Genomic DNA, 15341 nt, shown 5'->3' with positions numbered 1-15341 from the left:
CTCCTCTCATTTATAGTGGTGTGAATGAGTGGCTCCAAAGCAGCAGCTGAAGCAATACATGTAGAAAGGCAGCAGAAGGGGCTGGAAAACCATTCCTCACAATTTGTAACTGCTTGCAAACTAAGGACTTCTCAATTTATACGGTTTAGAGTGGAAATCTTTGTCTCAACTGACAGCTCTGTCTCAAGTGACAGAAGCACTGCTTATACTTCCCCCGTGGCAGAAAGCAACATAGAAATGGCACTTTACCCCCAGGGAATTTTATCAGTCAGAATGGGTTTGTATTCATGCAAATTAAAGCTCTGCTCCCAGCCAGCTCTGTCAAGCAGCTCCAATTTTCAGCTGTACAGTGACTCCTTACTCTGCCTTACACGGTGCAGTGACCCAGCTCGCCCTGCTTCAAGCAAAACTTTGAGTCAGTTTTCAATAAAGGCCCCCTCCAACCAGTATCTCTGTTAGTCTCCTCGACAAACACTACACTGACATCTTGAAGCAAACCCCAGATGTTCCTGTGTCAATATGCCAACCCCAAATCAGGTGGGCAGTGGGCGTGAAGCCTGATTTCAGAAAAACCTGGAGAGTCTAAAACCACGTGCTCTAAACTACTGGCATCTCCCATCTGTTCTGGGAGGCAGCTGCATTTTTCCCTCTCTCAAGGCTAGCTATGTTGTAAGTCCCATTACTTGCACTTTGCATAGGCAAAAGTCCCTATTACTACACTATTCCACAATTACCATAATGGTATATGTTGGTATTTGAGCACCGTGAGCTCCCTTTGCAGCAAACCTCAAAGCACCCAGCTGCTCTGCTCTGCCCTGCAAGCCCTTGCCATGTTTTCTAAAATCACTTGGGGCTCAGTCAAATCTTCCCAGCCCTCTGCTCATTATCATCCTACTTCTTAAACATTCCCTCCCTCCCAGCCCGGCCCTCCGCTATCTTCCCACACGGGACACACCTCACAACTGCCGAGATAGAAAAGCAAAGCAAACAATCATCCTGCCGTGCCGAGCTCCCGGGGTACAGCATGTGCAGCTCCCGGGCTGACAGCTGACACTGCTCACTCGGGACACGTTTGCTGATAAGGGTGAACGGGTTTGTGCATTCCCTCAAAAACTCCGCGTCCCATTAACCAGCACCTGAGAGGAACCGGCCTGGCAGAGATCCTGACACTGACTCCTCTCCTCAGCTTCTCCAAGAGCATATTCCAGAGAGCTGTGGAGTTGTCCCATCAAGGTCACAGGAATGTTCTGCTTGGGTACCTTTGGTGCTGATCTGGCTTAACACAGAGTTCAGCTTCTCATTCTGCAGCTTCTGCCATCAGAAGGGGTTGGGAGGTTGTAACACAATTCAGGCGTGTGGTCTAATCTATAAAGGTCTCGTGTATAAAATTAGTTCACAATTTTAACCACTGCAGAGCTCCAAAGCCAGAAGACTGTTTTCTTCATTCATAATTAAAATAATCAGTGCAGTCCTTGATACAGCAAGTTCACAACTATTTACCTTTCAGTGTTCATTTTTCTCAGGACAAACCTCAACATGCAGAGTTCACCTCTGAGTTCTACAGCAGCAGGAGGAGGTATAAGACAGGAATTGTTCCCTGTCTCATTCATCATCTCATTATCAATGACACTTACATTTTTCAGTGGAGGTTGTTAAAGTGGGACACGTTAAATGCTTGGGCCTTTTGCAGGACCTGCCCAGCTAATTTTTGCCGTTTGTTTGAGCACATAGGTATGTGAGGTTCATGTGGTGATAAGAAATGAATGTTACACCGAATGATCAAGGAAGGAAAGAATTCTACTTTGCGTGAGAGGAGGTGAAGCCAGGACACAGTGACAGAACCCAGGGTGGAGAAACTAAATGGCTCTGCTGGGTGTCCCTGGGCTCTGACTGGGTCCCTGCAGGACATGGGCACGCTGGGATCCTTGCTGGACCATTCCATGCCCCACAGAGACTCTAGGAAATGATATCCAATCCTGATGTGAAGGTGTCTGAGGCTTCTGACAGAAAGCTCATACAGACTAATTTACCACCCAAACTCAGCCTCCTTACCCTGAGCCCCCCTTACATCACTTTGTTTCTGCAGAACCCTCCTTCGGGGTGGTACAAACTGATTGTTCCTCCTTACACTGCAGTGCCACAAGAAAGGGAATGCTCCTGGCAGTGTAACTCAGCCACCTCAGCCCCTTCTGCATCGAGTGGCAAGTGAAGTTTTACACCTGCCCCTGCTTCTCTAGTGCTGATTACCTGAGCTGTTGCACTACTCAGGGTTCAATTTGCAAACCACAGAGCACTCACCAAGCAGCCACCAGTGCAGACTGACACAGACACTCATTCTGAACATGGCAGCCTCAGCTTCATGGGCATTTTGCTAAATTTGTAAGAGAGGCATTTCAAAAACAGAAATAATGGTACATACACTCGTGAGGACTGTCGCACTGCCAGTGAGCAGCACAAGGATAAATAATAACACGAGTGTCTTTTACAAATACAGATAATGAGACAATGTAGAGTTAATGAATTCTCAGTCAGCTATCTCTCTCAAAACATGTTGCAAACACTTGAATCTCTTCTTTTCCCAGCTCTGCATTCTCTGAAGAATTTTATAATTTATTGTCTCATGCCATATTTGGTATTTAGTGCCTCAAGAAGCTTGTGAAAAAAGATCTGTTTGTTACATGAAAATGAAAACATGTTGTGGTTTCGCCTCAATTTCTTTCCTTCTCCTCTACTTCTAAAGAGAAGAGACAATTTTAAGAAGCAGGAAAAGTAAACAACTCAGATATAAAAAATATACAAACACAAATACAAACAAAAACAACTCATAAGTTAGGAAAAAACTGGAACTTGTGCCTGGGGTAAAGTATGTAAAAAGTGGTGATTTATTCAAGGGCAGAATTTTGGCATTTTCTTTAGCTTCAAGTAAATAAATAAGACAAAGAAAAGTCTTTTCATCTGATTGTTTTACAGTGCCTGGGGCTATGTACGTTGGACACTGTTTGCAACTGTTTTCATTTAGGGATGAGTGAAGTGGTTCAATTAAAACATGAGCAGCTCTGAACCTTTGCTATGAATAAATCAGAATATTTCTCGGAAGGTTCAAGGAAGTCCAGTTAATTGTCATTATTGAGCTCTTTGTAGTCATGTGTTGTGACACTGTCTGGATTCAGAAGTGCCACCATACAGTCCAGCCCTATTATCAGCTGACCAAAACAGATTGAATTGGTTGGGCCAGCAGCGTGGAAATTTGGGGGAACTAACCCAGGTAAAATACAAAGTTTGGAGGTCCACCCATTACAAAGCTCCCACTCCCCCTACTGCTCCCTTTACTTCTGTGGGAAAAAAGGAGCTGTGGAACCTCTGAGGAGAGGAGCCCTGGAGCATTAAAGCCAGAGGCTGGGTCTGCAGCAGGGCCTCTGCGGAGGTGAGAGGGGTGGAGAGGGGCATGGGGAGGGCTTGGAGGGGCCCATGAGGGAGAAGCATGAATCCTTTCACAGAAACATGTAAATACAGCCAAGAATACAGGTATTTTTCTCCAACGGGGTATTGTGCATCTCTTGGATGCCAAAATAGTTATAATTGTTATACTGCTTCCTACTGAGTGGAAGATTTAGAGTGCACCTTTATATTCATGGACGAATAGCAGCAATTAGCAAAATTAATTTAGAAGTGTGAATTCTTTCTCAGTCTGGATTGCAGTGTCTTTAAATTATGGAACAGTAAAACATTTCTTGTGACCCTCTGAGTGCACAGATGCGTTCAATGCTGTTCTTTGCTGTGTGCCTTGAAGAACTCTGAGTACTACTAGACAGCCCTCAATTCATCAGTTCCTGGTTTTGCACATCAGAAGGGCCCAGCTGGCATGGTATGCCACTTCATCCATCCGTGTAGCTTCCATATGTGAATTCCCTTATCCCTTATAAATTCAAGACTGTGCTCTGTTCTCCTGCCAGACCTAAGCAGTAGCTAACTTCTGAGGATGCTCTAAATGTTCCATTTACTCTTTCTGTGCAAAAGCTGTTGAAGAGCTCCAGATAATGAAACTGAAGACAAGCAGGTACAGTATTGTCACAGGAAGATTATTTCTTCCATGCAAGGCTGGGCATCAGAGAGGACATGGAACCTGGCTGCAATAACTAAAACTTCATACAGACAATGATGGTGAATCCTGACTGGAATTTTGATAATTTTGATCCCTCAGTTTTGCAAATGTACAGGTAACAGAAGCGTATTGTCATGCAGAGATAAGGATATTATTTTTAAAAGAAATGCATTGTTACTGTGTTAGCTCACAGGAATGTTTACAGTTTGGAATGTGTGCTCTCTTTCAGTTTCTGAGCACTAGACAGTAACTATTCCAGGCTCAGGCTTCTTCCACTTACTATATTTAGAATTTAACAGTCACTTTGCACTGAATCACATCTTTCTTCCTTCGTGCTTCTCCTGACTATTCCCAGTTCTGAACCTGAAGTTTATGACATTTTTCCCGACCTGCTGTCCACACTGTGAGTCCCCACTGAAGCTCCTTGCAGTTCTGCTAAGGAGCACTGATAAATGTCCATTACCCAGCTGACTGAGCACTGCAGAGGATTGCTGGCTCTGAAAGAGGCAGCTCCAATGTGAGCTCAGAAATCCATTCATTCATTCATTCATTCACTCCTTCCCAGCAGCATTCCCTGGCCTGGAGCCAGATGCCATTTGACGTCACGGCTCTAACCAGGAACATCATGTGCTGGCACTGGGACAGGAGCTCCACGGTGGAAAAAACAGCAACAAGCAGAAAGTTATCACCGTGCCTGGGAAGAGGGAGTTTAGGGAATGAGGCTGAGGACAAATCAGCAGAAAATTCAATGAACTATGTCAGGTCCAATATTTTGCTTTTGCTTTTCTGTACAGCACCTTCTTAGGTTACTACTCCAAAGCACCAACCTGATTAACACAGACAGCACACAGCAAAAAGATGTCCTGAAATAGTTGATACTTTCCATTCTACTCTTTGCAGCACTTGCTGAAGTGCTCCAAAAGGTCCATTCTTTCTTGATTTTTACTTCAAATTATTTGAAACACAATAATCCAAAGATTTATTTTTTTGGTCTGCAATTAATTTGTATTTTAAAAAAATCTCTGTTCTGTTTATTTGAGTTAAATATTAAACAGGTCTTTAAGTAGAGACTTTGCAGTGTTAGTACACAAAACTCAGAAGGTGGCTTAAGGACAGGAAAACAATCTTGTAAGTCTCTTCATAACAGTAATTGAGGTGCTGGGTTAAAAACAAAGACCAACAAGCTTCCAAACTAACTACTGAGCACAGAAATAAAATAATAATAAATATAAAAAGGACTAGGAAATATTCGAATAGCAACAACTGCAATGGGTATTGCTGATATGAATTTAGAATGCCTGATTGACAACCACCAGAGTTCCATCACTGATACCCACAGCTGTAGCATTGCAGCCACTGACCTACAGAAGTTTATAGGAGAAATTTCCTGAACTGTCTATGGATCTTAGGATAGTCTATAGTGGAATTAATTCTGGAAACAAATGTATGTCAGTAATTTAAAATGTAATTCTCAAGAAAATCTTCTGAAGATATCCATCACCTTGGATATCTTGGAGTTCTTGGGCTCTTCACAGAAAATGCTGCATTTCAGCTACTCTGGGATTTGAGGCTGCCCAGCAAATGCCACCAGACCGCTCTCTGAATTTCAGTGCCTCTTCAAGGACTCCTTCCTGCTCACTGCAGGCAGGAAGGACAGCCTGGGAAATGAGCTATGCACTTCCTGCCACAGTGTGAGGCTGAACTAGACTCATGAATATCTCATGTACATTCCAAATGCCAATTTCAGCAATTCCTTTTGGCCCAGCTCATCAGACCCACAGCACCAGTAAGTGGAGTGTCCAAACCCCTTTCCAGCTGAATATACCCAGTCATCAGGGACATACAAAGTGAAAAAGTTCACAAACATTATGTTTCATTGCAATCTGAAACTACTTAAGCTGAAATGAGACAAATCTGGACAATAGCATCCCCACTCTTCCCAGAAACATGCCCTGCCCAAGCCCACATATCTGCTCCATGGAGAGTTTTAGCTGGGCTGCCAGTGTCTATAAACCTCTCACACCTTGCTTATCTCACCATCCCAGGACCTGCTGATCAGCAGGAGCAATACAGGCACAGTTAATGATGACAGCTGATAAACCTGAGCACTGCTGAAATACCATGGGCAGTGCCTACAGTGAACTGCAAGCTTCACCTACCCACATCTATACATGGATTAATGAAAGGGAATTTTTGTCAAGTCACATTATCAGTGAAAGATTTTCCTGGCTTCAGAAATGTTCATTGAGTTAAAACCCCGACATGGAGAAAATATTACCTATCAATCTGACTTTATTTCATAATGACTAAATGAGAAGTTATTTTCGTTTTCTAATCTCATAACATTTAAACCATAATTGTAGCATTATTTTTTCCATCCCTTTTGTAAGTTGTTCTTATTGAACAACCGCTCTTAGTTTGAGCAATAAAGAGTATTTTCAAAGCAGCCACAGATTCATCTCTTAATTTGTAATGGATGCTCTGCTAGCTTCACATCTCACTGAGCCACTTCTCTTTGGCCAAAGCTTCATTACTGAGCATTTACCACTCTTTGGTCAACATCAACTGCCCTGAGGCTCATACATTCATCCTTCTCCTATGCCTGGCTTTGCATTGATAAAACCTGCTTCATGAGAGAAAAAAATAAAACTTTAAAAAAATTTGACAATTATTCCATTCAACATTTTCCATACTTTTAAGCTCTAATGCAAAATTTTGATCTCACCTCAACTGGATTTTGCCTGCCAACAGTTTGGATTTTCTTTAATCCTAAAAAACTGCTGTATTGCAAAAACAATTGGTTGGATGCCTCTTGTGAAATCATTAATTTGACAAGTTCTGTGATATTTTGAATAACTTATTTAATGGATTTCCTCTTGTTCATTATTTACATGGGATCAATGGCTTGTGTGCAGAATGTGCAAACCTAAACACAAACGAGCCCCAACTGTCTTATTGTCCCCACACAGCATTTTGGTTTTGGGTGTGCAGAGCCCCACCTATCCCAAGCAGGGACACGGTGCCAGAAGTCCCGGCCACGAGGTGGATCATGCATCCCGTGGCTCTGCTCATCTGGGCAACACATGCGGGACAGGCAGGGTACAAACCCCTCCCAAAGAGGAGCAGTGAGACCAGCATGCACAGGAGAGGGGCTGCACAAAGGCTGGGAGCCTTTGGATGCAACCACAGCCTGAAGCACCTGAGGCTGGCCAGGAGTAAATATCTGAGACATATCCTCAAGTATCAAAATCTGGCTGTGTTCCAAACTGGAACAACTAAAGGTGGTCCAAATCTTTTCCAAGAGGAGAACATGAGCACGCCACCCTTGCAAGAGGCAGACAAATCTCAGAGAGCCAGTTCTTTGAGACTCCTCTCTGAGGCACGGGAGGCTCGAGGCAAAGCTGGGACTGCCAGCACTGACCACTGGACCTCCACCTTCCAGAATGGGAGGGTCTCTCACACTCTCTGCCTTTGGCTACAAATTCCATCTGAGGCTCAGATGTCTTGTAAAAATTACACATCCACAAGTGTTTTCTCCTCCAGAAACAGCATTTTTGCACAAAGGATGCCTTGCTAAAACATTCCCAAGCAGTGCTCAATCCCTGCTCTTCCAAGCTCAGCTACATATTTCTATTTCAGACAAGGAAAGTAAACCTTGAACCCCAGACTATTGTGGTTCACTGAAGTGTTACATGGTGGAATGAATTTCAGAGATGCTGCTTCACTGAAAAATTGCAATTTCCTGTGAAGTCACCACCTTTTCCTGCACTTCAAACTATGCTCTGGCAGTAGAGATTTTTCACTTCATAAAACAAGATATTCTAATTGAAAGCATTAAAAATACTTTGCTGTAGCAGAAATGAAGTCCCTTGTTTCATCTTAAGTTCTTTGTGGGAGAAAAACCCCAACTACAACAATAAAAAAGCTAAAATTTCCCTGAAACCAACTGTAAAATAGTATAGAAATTATCCTGTTGGGAACAGATCCTCTGTGGATAAAGGTGGTTTCTGTTTTTTTAAGGACCTTAGTCCTTAAAATACATATTAGTTTTGGTTGCCACGCACACATGCTCCCTGAGAGGTCACTGTGACCCATTCATATTGATCTCCATGCAGATAGCAGTGAAATGTTGATATTTTGTAGGTGTTCCATGTTTTCACTGGCAACATTTCTCATAGCAACCAGAATAAATCGGTTTGGTTAAATTTTCTCCTATTTTAACAGCTACAAAAGAGAGATTCCTTCCTGTTGGAAGGGTTTTCTTTATAAAGAAAAGCTTGTGATTCAGTATCAGGGGCACTCAGAGAGGATTCCTATCTGGTATGCCTGATGCCACAGACAGAGAAAATAACTGATTTTTAAAGACACTAAACTGGCACAATCATTCTTGGAGCTTCCTTTGGAACAGAGCAGCTCTGAAGGCCAGTGGTGCAGGTTAGCAGAGAACACAAGCCCTTACATTCAATAGACAAAGAGTTAACAGGCTGAAAGAGAAATGACAGGTGAAATACAACCATTTCCATTTCCATTTCCATTTCCATTCAGCGTTAAGGTAGCTGGATGTCTGGGCTGAGAACACCTGATCCAGGTGGGAGGGTGGAGGCACAGAGCAGATAACTCATCTCAATCATCTGACAGTGCACACTGAGAAGGGGTTTGGTTTGGGGTTTAGTTCTTTAAAATATTAACAAAGACCTGAAAACTCTGCTTCACACATTTCAGAAGGCATTTTCCAGGCTTTGCAGAACCAGATAACTGTCACTCAATAATGACACAGTTGTTCTCTAATTTATACTGACAATTGTTTCACCTACTTGGCAGGTCAGAGAGAGCACCAGCAGCTCTCCACCACCACAGTTACGGATTGTGCAATTTCGTTTTCATTTGAGAAAACAACGGATAGACCCAAGGGGATTTCAGAAGAGCCAGCGTGGGTTAAACCATTCCCTCCCCAGTCCCACCACCCTGCCCGTTCTCCACCCCAACGCCTCCTCTGCCCACACACAACTTCTCCCTTCTGTTTATTTTTGCTTTAAACACCCGAAGCAGAAATTGACTTTGGCTGCTTTTGCTGAACTCTGAAGTGTTTGAGCAGATAAGATTCAGATAACCCATCAGAGGAAAGTTTCATAGGTCCCTCTTCTCCTGGCAGGTGGTCACCAAGGCCAGCCATGCACTGAGGTTTCTTTGCCCTGCAGGAGGATTTTTCTGTCTCATTTGCTTTTCAAATCGGGCCAGACTTTTTTACTGTATCTCACTTGTAAGATGAAAGATACTTGTTTATATACAGTGCAGGAGAAATAGAACGTGTAAATCTCCCTGCTGCCATCCCAAATGTGGTGGTAGTTTCCCAAGCAGTTTTATTGAGCCCCCCGGACTCAGCAAAAGGGAGTTGATCTGAGCTCCTCTTCCATTATGGGAAATAAATAGAGTGACAAAACTCTCACACTGTGAAAGTACTAAGATGTGCCTCCAGAAAGAGCTGCTCTTTAGAGGACTATATAAAAATAGTCACACTTGTTTCAAGGAAAACCTGATTAAAATGGATAAGATTTTATTTTCCTGTCACTATTTTTCCACTTAAATTCTTACCTCAAATGAGAGGGCTTTTGTTCTCCTCCTAGACAAAAAGGAATTCAGGCTGGTCTTTCCAAGCAAGATATTTGTTGTAACTACAGTCTTACTTATGGCTGGCATGGATTTTGTCACAAATATAATAATAATAATAATAATAATAATAATAATAATAATAATAATAATAATAATAATAATAATAATAATAATAACAACAACAGCAGCATTTTTGAACACTGTGAATCACTGAAATTGTAGAATTAGCTGGGGTGTCTCAGGATGGAGTCTTGAGTGGTAATACAAGTTTATGGTACAGATATTAATCTTCTGTTCTCCTCCTGCACCAGCATCAATGTATTCTGTTGTTCTAGAAATATTGTTTATGTGTCATGTGGTTTATTGTACTAGAGACCTAATCTTGCTTAACACTAATCCAGAAGAAAACTTTTTTTTTTTTTTCTTTTTTTTTGTGGGGTGTGGTTTTTGGTGGTGGTGGTGGTTTTGGAGGGATTTTGGTATTTTTAAAAGTAGCTGTGTTCCCATCTCCATTCCCAAGTGCAGCTGCATAAACCCTGGGGCTGGCAGACCTGCAGGGGTGGGACACCACAGAAACCAGCAGCAGGTGGCAGAGGAGGTGAGGCTGGGTCGATATTGCTGCCACACACTTTGCCTTGGATACCCAGCCTCAAGCACAGCCAGCAAATCATAGATAGAGCTCACTGTGCCCCAGGCTAAGGCTGCTGGCAGCCTGGCACTCGGGGCAGACTGCAGAACCTGCAGGAATGCCAGGTAAATCTGCAGCAACTGCTTGCCCTGACTGCCGTGCTGCACTGGCAGTGCCACCAGGACACAGCACTGTCTCAGCAGGATCCTGTGCTGTGTCAGTAAGCACACAGCTAATGCTCCCCTGCGTTTGTAAACCAGCAGCCACAAGGAATGAAACACAGACATTGAACGTTTGTATCTTCAGTCTGAGGGGCAAAATGTTTCTGCTTGCCAGAGAGAGATGTGCAGAGTGGAGCACTCACCGTTCTGCAGCCCTGCAAGTGGAGGTGAAAGCGATTCCAGACTCAGGGATGCTGCATCTGCTGCAAGGAAAAGGATCATTTAAGGAAAGGGCTGCTGAAAACATTCTCTCACTAATCTAAAACACTGCATAAAGCATCAAACTTGAAAGCCTGGGGATAAATTACCTTACAGTCAGACACACACACATCTCTTCTGACACGAGAGAGTCCATCACACCTGAGTCCCTCATGACAGAACCAACTGCATATGGAAATCTTTATTTAGAAAACTAAACAATCTAGCAAGATTTCAACACAGACCTCCTGAAGCCTAATGCTGTGAAACTAAAGCCAGCTCTGCAAGTGTAATTGTACTCTATTATCACATTAGCCATAAAAAAAGTCTTCCTAATCGTTACTACTTGGCTTAAAAATCCTGTGTACGAGTAAAACCCAGGCTGTGATGGCCACGAGCAGTACGGGCTGGAGTGCCACCCAACGGTGAGACAGTCATTAACAGCTGTGATTAAAGATTTCTGCCTCTACCCGCTCCTGCCACAGCAGGCTGTGAGCCACCCTGCAAACCCGTGGGGGCTCTAAAAGATCCCAACCAGCAGAAGCTGCCCAGGCACACACACACACACACACACGTTATTTTCCTTTACCAGAGGTGGTAAGCAGAGTTTTTTTGCATCGTGGCCTTGTTTACAGCATTCAGGTTCCATCCCACCCCACCCAGAACTCGTTTCCCAAAAGCCAAAGCCTGAGAGCTTATTTTGGGAATGGACTGCCTTCCTGTGCAAAGTGCAAGAAGGGTTGTGTCCTGAGACCACGGAACATTTTCATTTACCTAATCCTCCATTATTATATGGATCTAAGACACCAGTAATACTTTTAATCTCTTCTGTGGGTTTTTTTTTCCTGCAATACTTTGCAGATTTTGCAACTTTTAGTATTTTGTAAGGTAGATCATAAATTTCATAAAGGCTGTTAGGAAATTTTTTACTGCTCTGCATTTGTGTGGAGGCACAATTTGAGGATTAAATATGTATTAAGGGGTGGACATGTTTGTAGGGCACAGATGTCTGATCCAAGTGGCCGCTTCCAGCCCATATTCTTGGCTGGAATGTATTTCAGACCTTCAGCTCTACTGGGACAGGTATCCAAAAGTGTGGAGCCAGTTGAGTCCAATTCAGCACTGGGGTAAACCCCCTCTGGCTTCAGCTGAAGCTATAAATCCATGGAATAATTTACCCTTTTTCCATTGCAAGCCAGGACTGGAAAGTCATGAAAACAGATGTAACAATTCCAATCCAGACAGTCCTATTACCTTTCCTATTCTATCCCAACCATCAATAAATTATATTGTAAGATGTCTGGTTGGTTTGTTGTTTTTTTTTTTTTTAATTTGTACTGCTTCCTACTAAGAAGGAAATAGTTCAGAAGCCACCAAAGAAACCTTACAAAACAAACCAAACTATGCCAGGGCAAATTTTCCCTCCAGAAGCATTTCAGACTGAAATATTCAGCCCCTGGAAAAGTACCTCTTCACAACGAGGAATGGAAAGAAATAGTGTAAAAACTCGCAGGAGGAGCTGTGCCCTGCCCACCCGGCCCCGGCGCTGCTGCGGAAGGGGGCGCGGGCGGCGGGCAGGGCTGGACTCCGGCTCCGTGCGCTGCCGCAGCACCGCGATGGAGCAGTGACACCCAGCGGCTCCTGCAGCGCTGCGGGACCGCGGCACTGCGGGACTGCGGGACTGCGGGATGCCGCTGCCGCAGGGGCCTTCTGCCGGGGGCTCCCCGCCGGAGCTCCGCCGGGACAGCGACCCGGCTGCGGCCTGGGACAGGGCCCGGGGCCGAGCACACCTGAGGGACCCGGGACCTCACACCTGTGTAACCCTTCAGCCCTCACATACCTGTGTAACCCCAGCTCGTGCACACCTGAGGGACCAGGGACTGCACACCTGTGTAACCCTTCAGCCCTCACACACCTGGGTAACCCCGGCTCGTGCACACCTGAGGGACCCGGGACCTCACACCTGTGTAACCCTTCAGCCCTCACATACCTGTGTAACCCCAGCTCGTGCACACCTGAGGGACCAGGGACTGCACACCTGAGGGACCAGGGACTGCACACCTGTGTAACCCTTCAGCCCTCACACACCTGGGTAACCCCGGCTCGTGCACACCTGAGGGACCCGGGACCTCACACCTGTGTAAACCGGCAGCCCTCACATACCTGTGTAACCCCGGACCGCGCACACCTGTGTAACCCCGGACCGCGCACACCTGAGGGACCCGGGCTCGCGCACACCTGAGGGACCCGGGCTCGCGCACACCTGAGGGACCCGGGCTCGCGCACACCTGAGGGACCCGGGCTCGCGCACACCCGAGGGACCCGGGCTCGCGCACACCTGTGTAACCCCGGCTCGCGCACACCTGTGTAACCCCAGCTCGCGCACACCTGAGGGACCCGGGCTCGCGCACACCTGAGGGACCCGGGCTCGCGCACACCTGTGTAACCCCGGCTCGCGCACACCTGTGTAACCCCAGCTCGCGCACACCTGAGGGACCCGGGCTCGCGCACACCTGAGGGACCCGGGCTCGCGCACACCTGAGGGACCCGGGCTCGCGCGCATCTGTGTAACCCCTCAATCCTCACATACCTGAGCGAACGCCCCCCAATCCTCACACACATCTGAGGGACCCCCCAGCTCTCACACACCTGAGGTACCACGGGCCTGACGAGGCTCTCTGACCCCCGGCCCGGCGTTGAGTCCTAGCTCGGTCTGTGATGTCGCATCTCCTTGTCGCTCTCACCTCCGCTCACCTGCCCCCTGGCAGGTCTGTCCCAGCCGAATCCCTCTGCCCGGCTGTCCCCGCTGCCGTGTGGCACTGCCAGGTTGTCACCACTGCCGTGTGGCACTGCCAGGCTGTCCCTGCTGCCCGGCTGTCCCCGCTGCCGTGTGACACTGCCAGGTTGTCACCACTGCCGTGTGGCACTGCCCGGCTGTCCCCTCTGCCCAGCTCCCGTCCCTCTCCTCACGCAGACACTGAGGCCACATGGGCCCCTCACCGCTGCTGCTGCTCCCACGCGGATCAGGCATCAAAGGGTCCAGCAAACCAGGCTGAGCAGCCCCGAGCATGCCGGTGTCCTCTCCAGGGCTGGGCACCTGAACGCTGTGGGCACAAGGTGCCAAAGAGATACAGCTTTCATGCCGGAGCATATCCACAAAGCTGGGAAGGGTCCGGAGTGTCCTGTGAGGGGCTGAGGGAGCTGGGAAGGGGCTCAGCCTGGAGCAGAGGAGGCTCGGGGGGCCCTTGTGGCTCTGCACAGCTCCTGCCAGGAGGGGACAGCCGGGGGGTCGGGCTGTGCTCCCGGGAACAGGGACAGGAGCAGAGGGAACGGCCCCAGGCTGGGCCAGGGCAGCTCAGGGTGGACACAGCAGGAATTTCCCCATGGAAAGGGGGCTCAGGAACGGGAACTGCCCAGGGAGGTTTGGAGTGCCCATCCTGGGGATGTCCCAGGAATTCCTGGAGGTGGCACTCAGAGCTCTGGGCTAGGGACAAGGTGGGGGTTGGGCACAGCTTGGATTTGGTGGTCTTGGAGGGATTTTCCAACCCAAGTTATTCTGGAATTTGGCATAAATTGGTATCTGCATATTGTGAAGGTCTGAGTTTTCTAGCCCTGGATATCGTTGCACATAAAAGAAAAGCCAGAATTCCTTAGCACATCCATCAATTTGCTGTGCTTCACCAAAACGAGAGTCAGAATGGGTGCCACTCTGCAATTTGCTTCTTACTTGTTTTATACGGGCATATACAGATAAAAGCAAATATTTATGAAGTAGTCGATCAGCTCAGAAGTTATTTAGTAAAATCATTGCTTGAACCAGACTGACACATTTAAAATGTTACTTGTCACACTTGTTGCCACTGTGATGGACAGAGATTTATGAAGAAATGTAAGATACACTGATTTTCTAGGTTACTCTGTGAAATCTTCAACCAAATATCAATTTGTTTGTGATATATGACTTGGGATATCTATGTATGGTTGGAATATCTGGATTTCAAATTCAGGACTACGGATGAGGGCTTTCTGAGACGTGTAGGCTACAACTCCATTTGGAAACGAATGGCCTTATGGAAAAGCTGAGGTAGACCGACAGGTTTGTCTCCTTGGACAGGACTATAGCTTGGATAGCAATGGCCATTTCGGAGCAGGAATGCAAGCGCCGAGAACAGATGATCAAATACCATCCGGAGCTTGTCGATTTCCTTAGATCCAAAGGTATGGGGAAACTGACACGACCGATTTCATTCTGCAGACCGCGGAAAAGCGAAAACCCTCTCCATCTTCTGTCTGCAGCAAGAGAGAACGTCCTGCCGGTCGCTAAGCGAGCCCACGGCCCCGCATCCAAGCCGTGTGCGCTGCCAGACCCGGCCCTGCGGCCCCTCCGCCGGTCCCCTCAGCGCCCTGCCCGCAGGGGAATGCCAGCACTGCGGGCCCTCCCGCCGCGGCCAGCGCATGACCCGAGCCGACCCGAGCCGTTCCTGGCGGCCGGGACAGCCCGGCCCGGGGGCAGAATGGCCCCGCTCCGCCGCGTCCTCGCCATCGCCGCCGCCCTGCGGCCCCTCCGCCGGGCCGGGGCCGC

General features: G+C 46.9%; 1 long non-coding RNA gene across 1 annotated transcript in view; it reads right to left on the bottom strand.

The window, feature by feature from the left end:
- Positions 1-15320, bottom strand: part of LOC132335738 (uncharacterized) — a 117108-nt gene extending 101788 nt beyond the window's left edge. The window contains exons 1-2 of the long non-coding RNA XR_009488726.1: positions 13409-15320; positions 10705-10764 (exon numbers count right to left, since the gene is read on the bottom strand). This is a non-coding gene — a long non-coding RNA (uncharacterized LOC132335738). The remainder of the gene's footprint in view (positions 1-10704; positions 10765-13408) is intronic.
- Between the last annotated feature and the right edge of the window lie 21 nt (positions 15321-15341).

Source organism: Haemorhous mexicanus, chromosome 18 (genome assembly GCF_027477595.1).
Source record: "Haemorhous mexicanus isolate bHaeMex1 chromosome 18, bHaeMex1.pri, whole genome shotgun sequence".
NCBI classification, from domain to species: Eukaryota; Metazoa; Chordata; class Aves; order Passeriformes; family Fringillidae; genus Haemorhous; species Haemorhous mexicanus.
The sequence above is the reverse complement of the archived record's forward strand: the minus strand, read 5'-3'. Positions and strand labels throughout refer to the sequence as shown.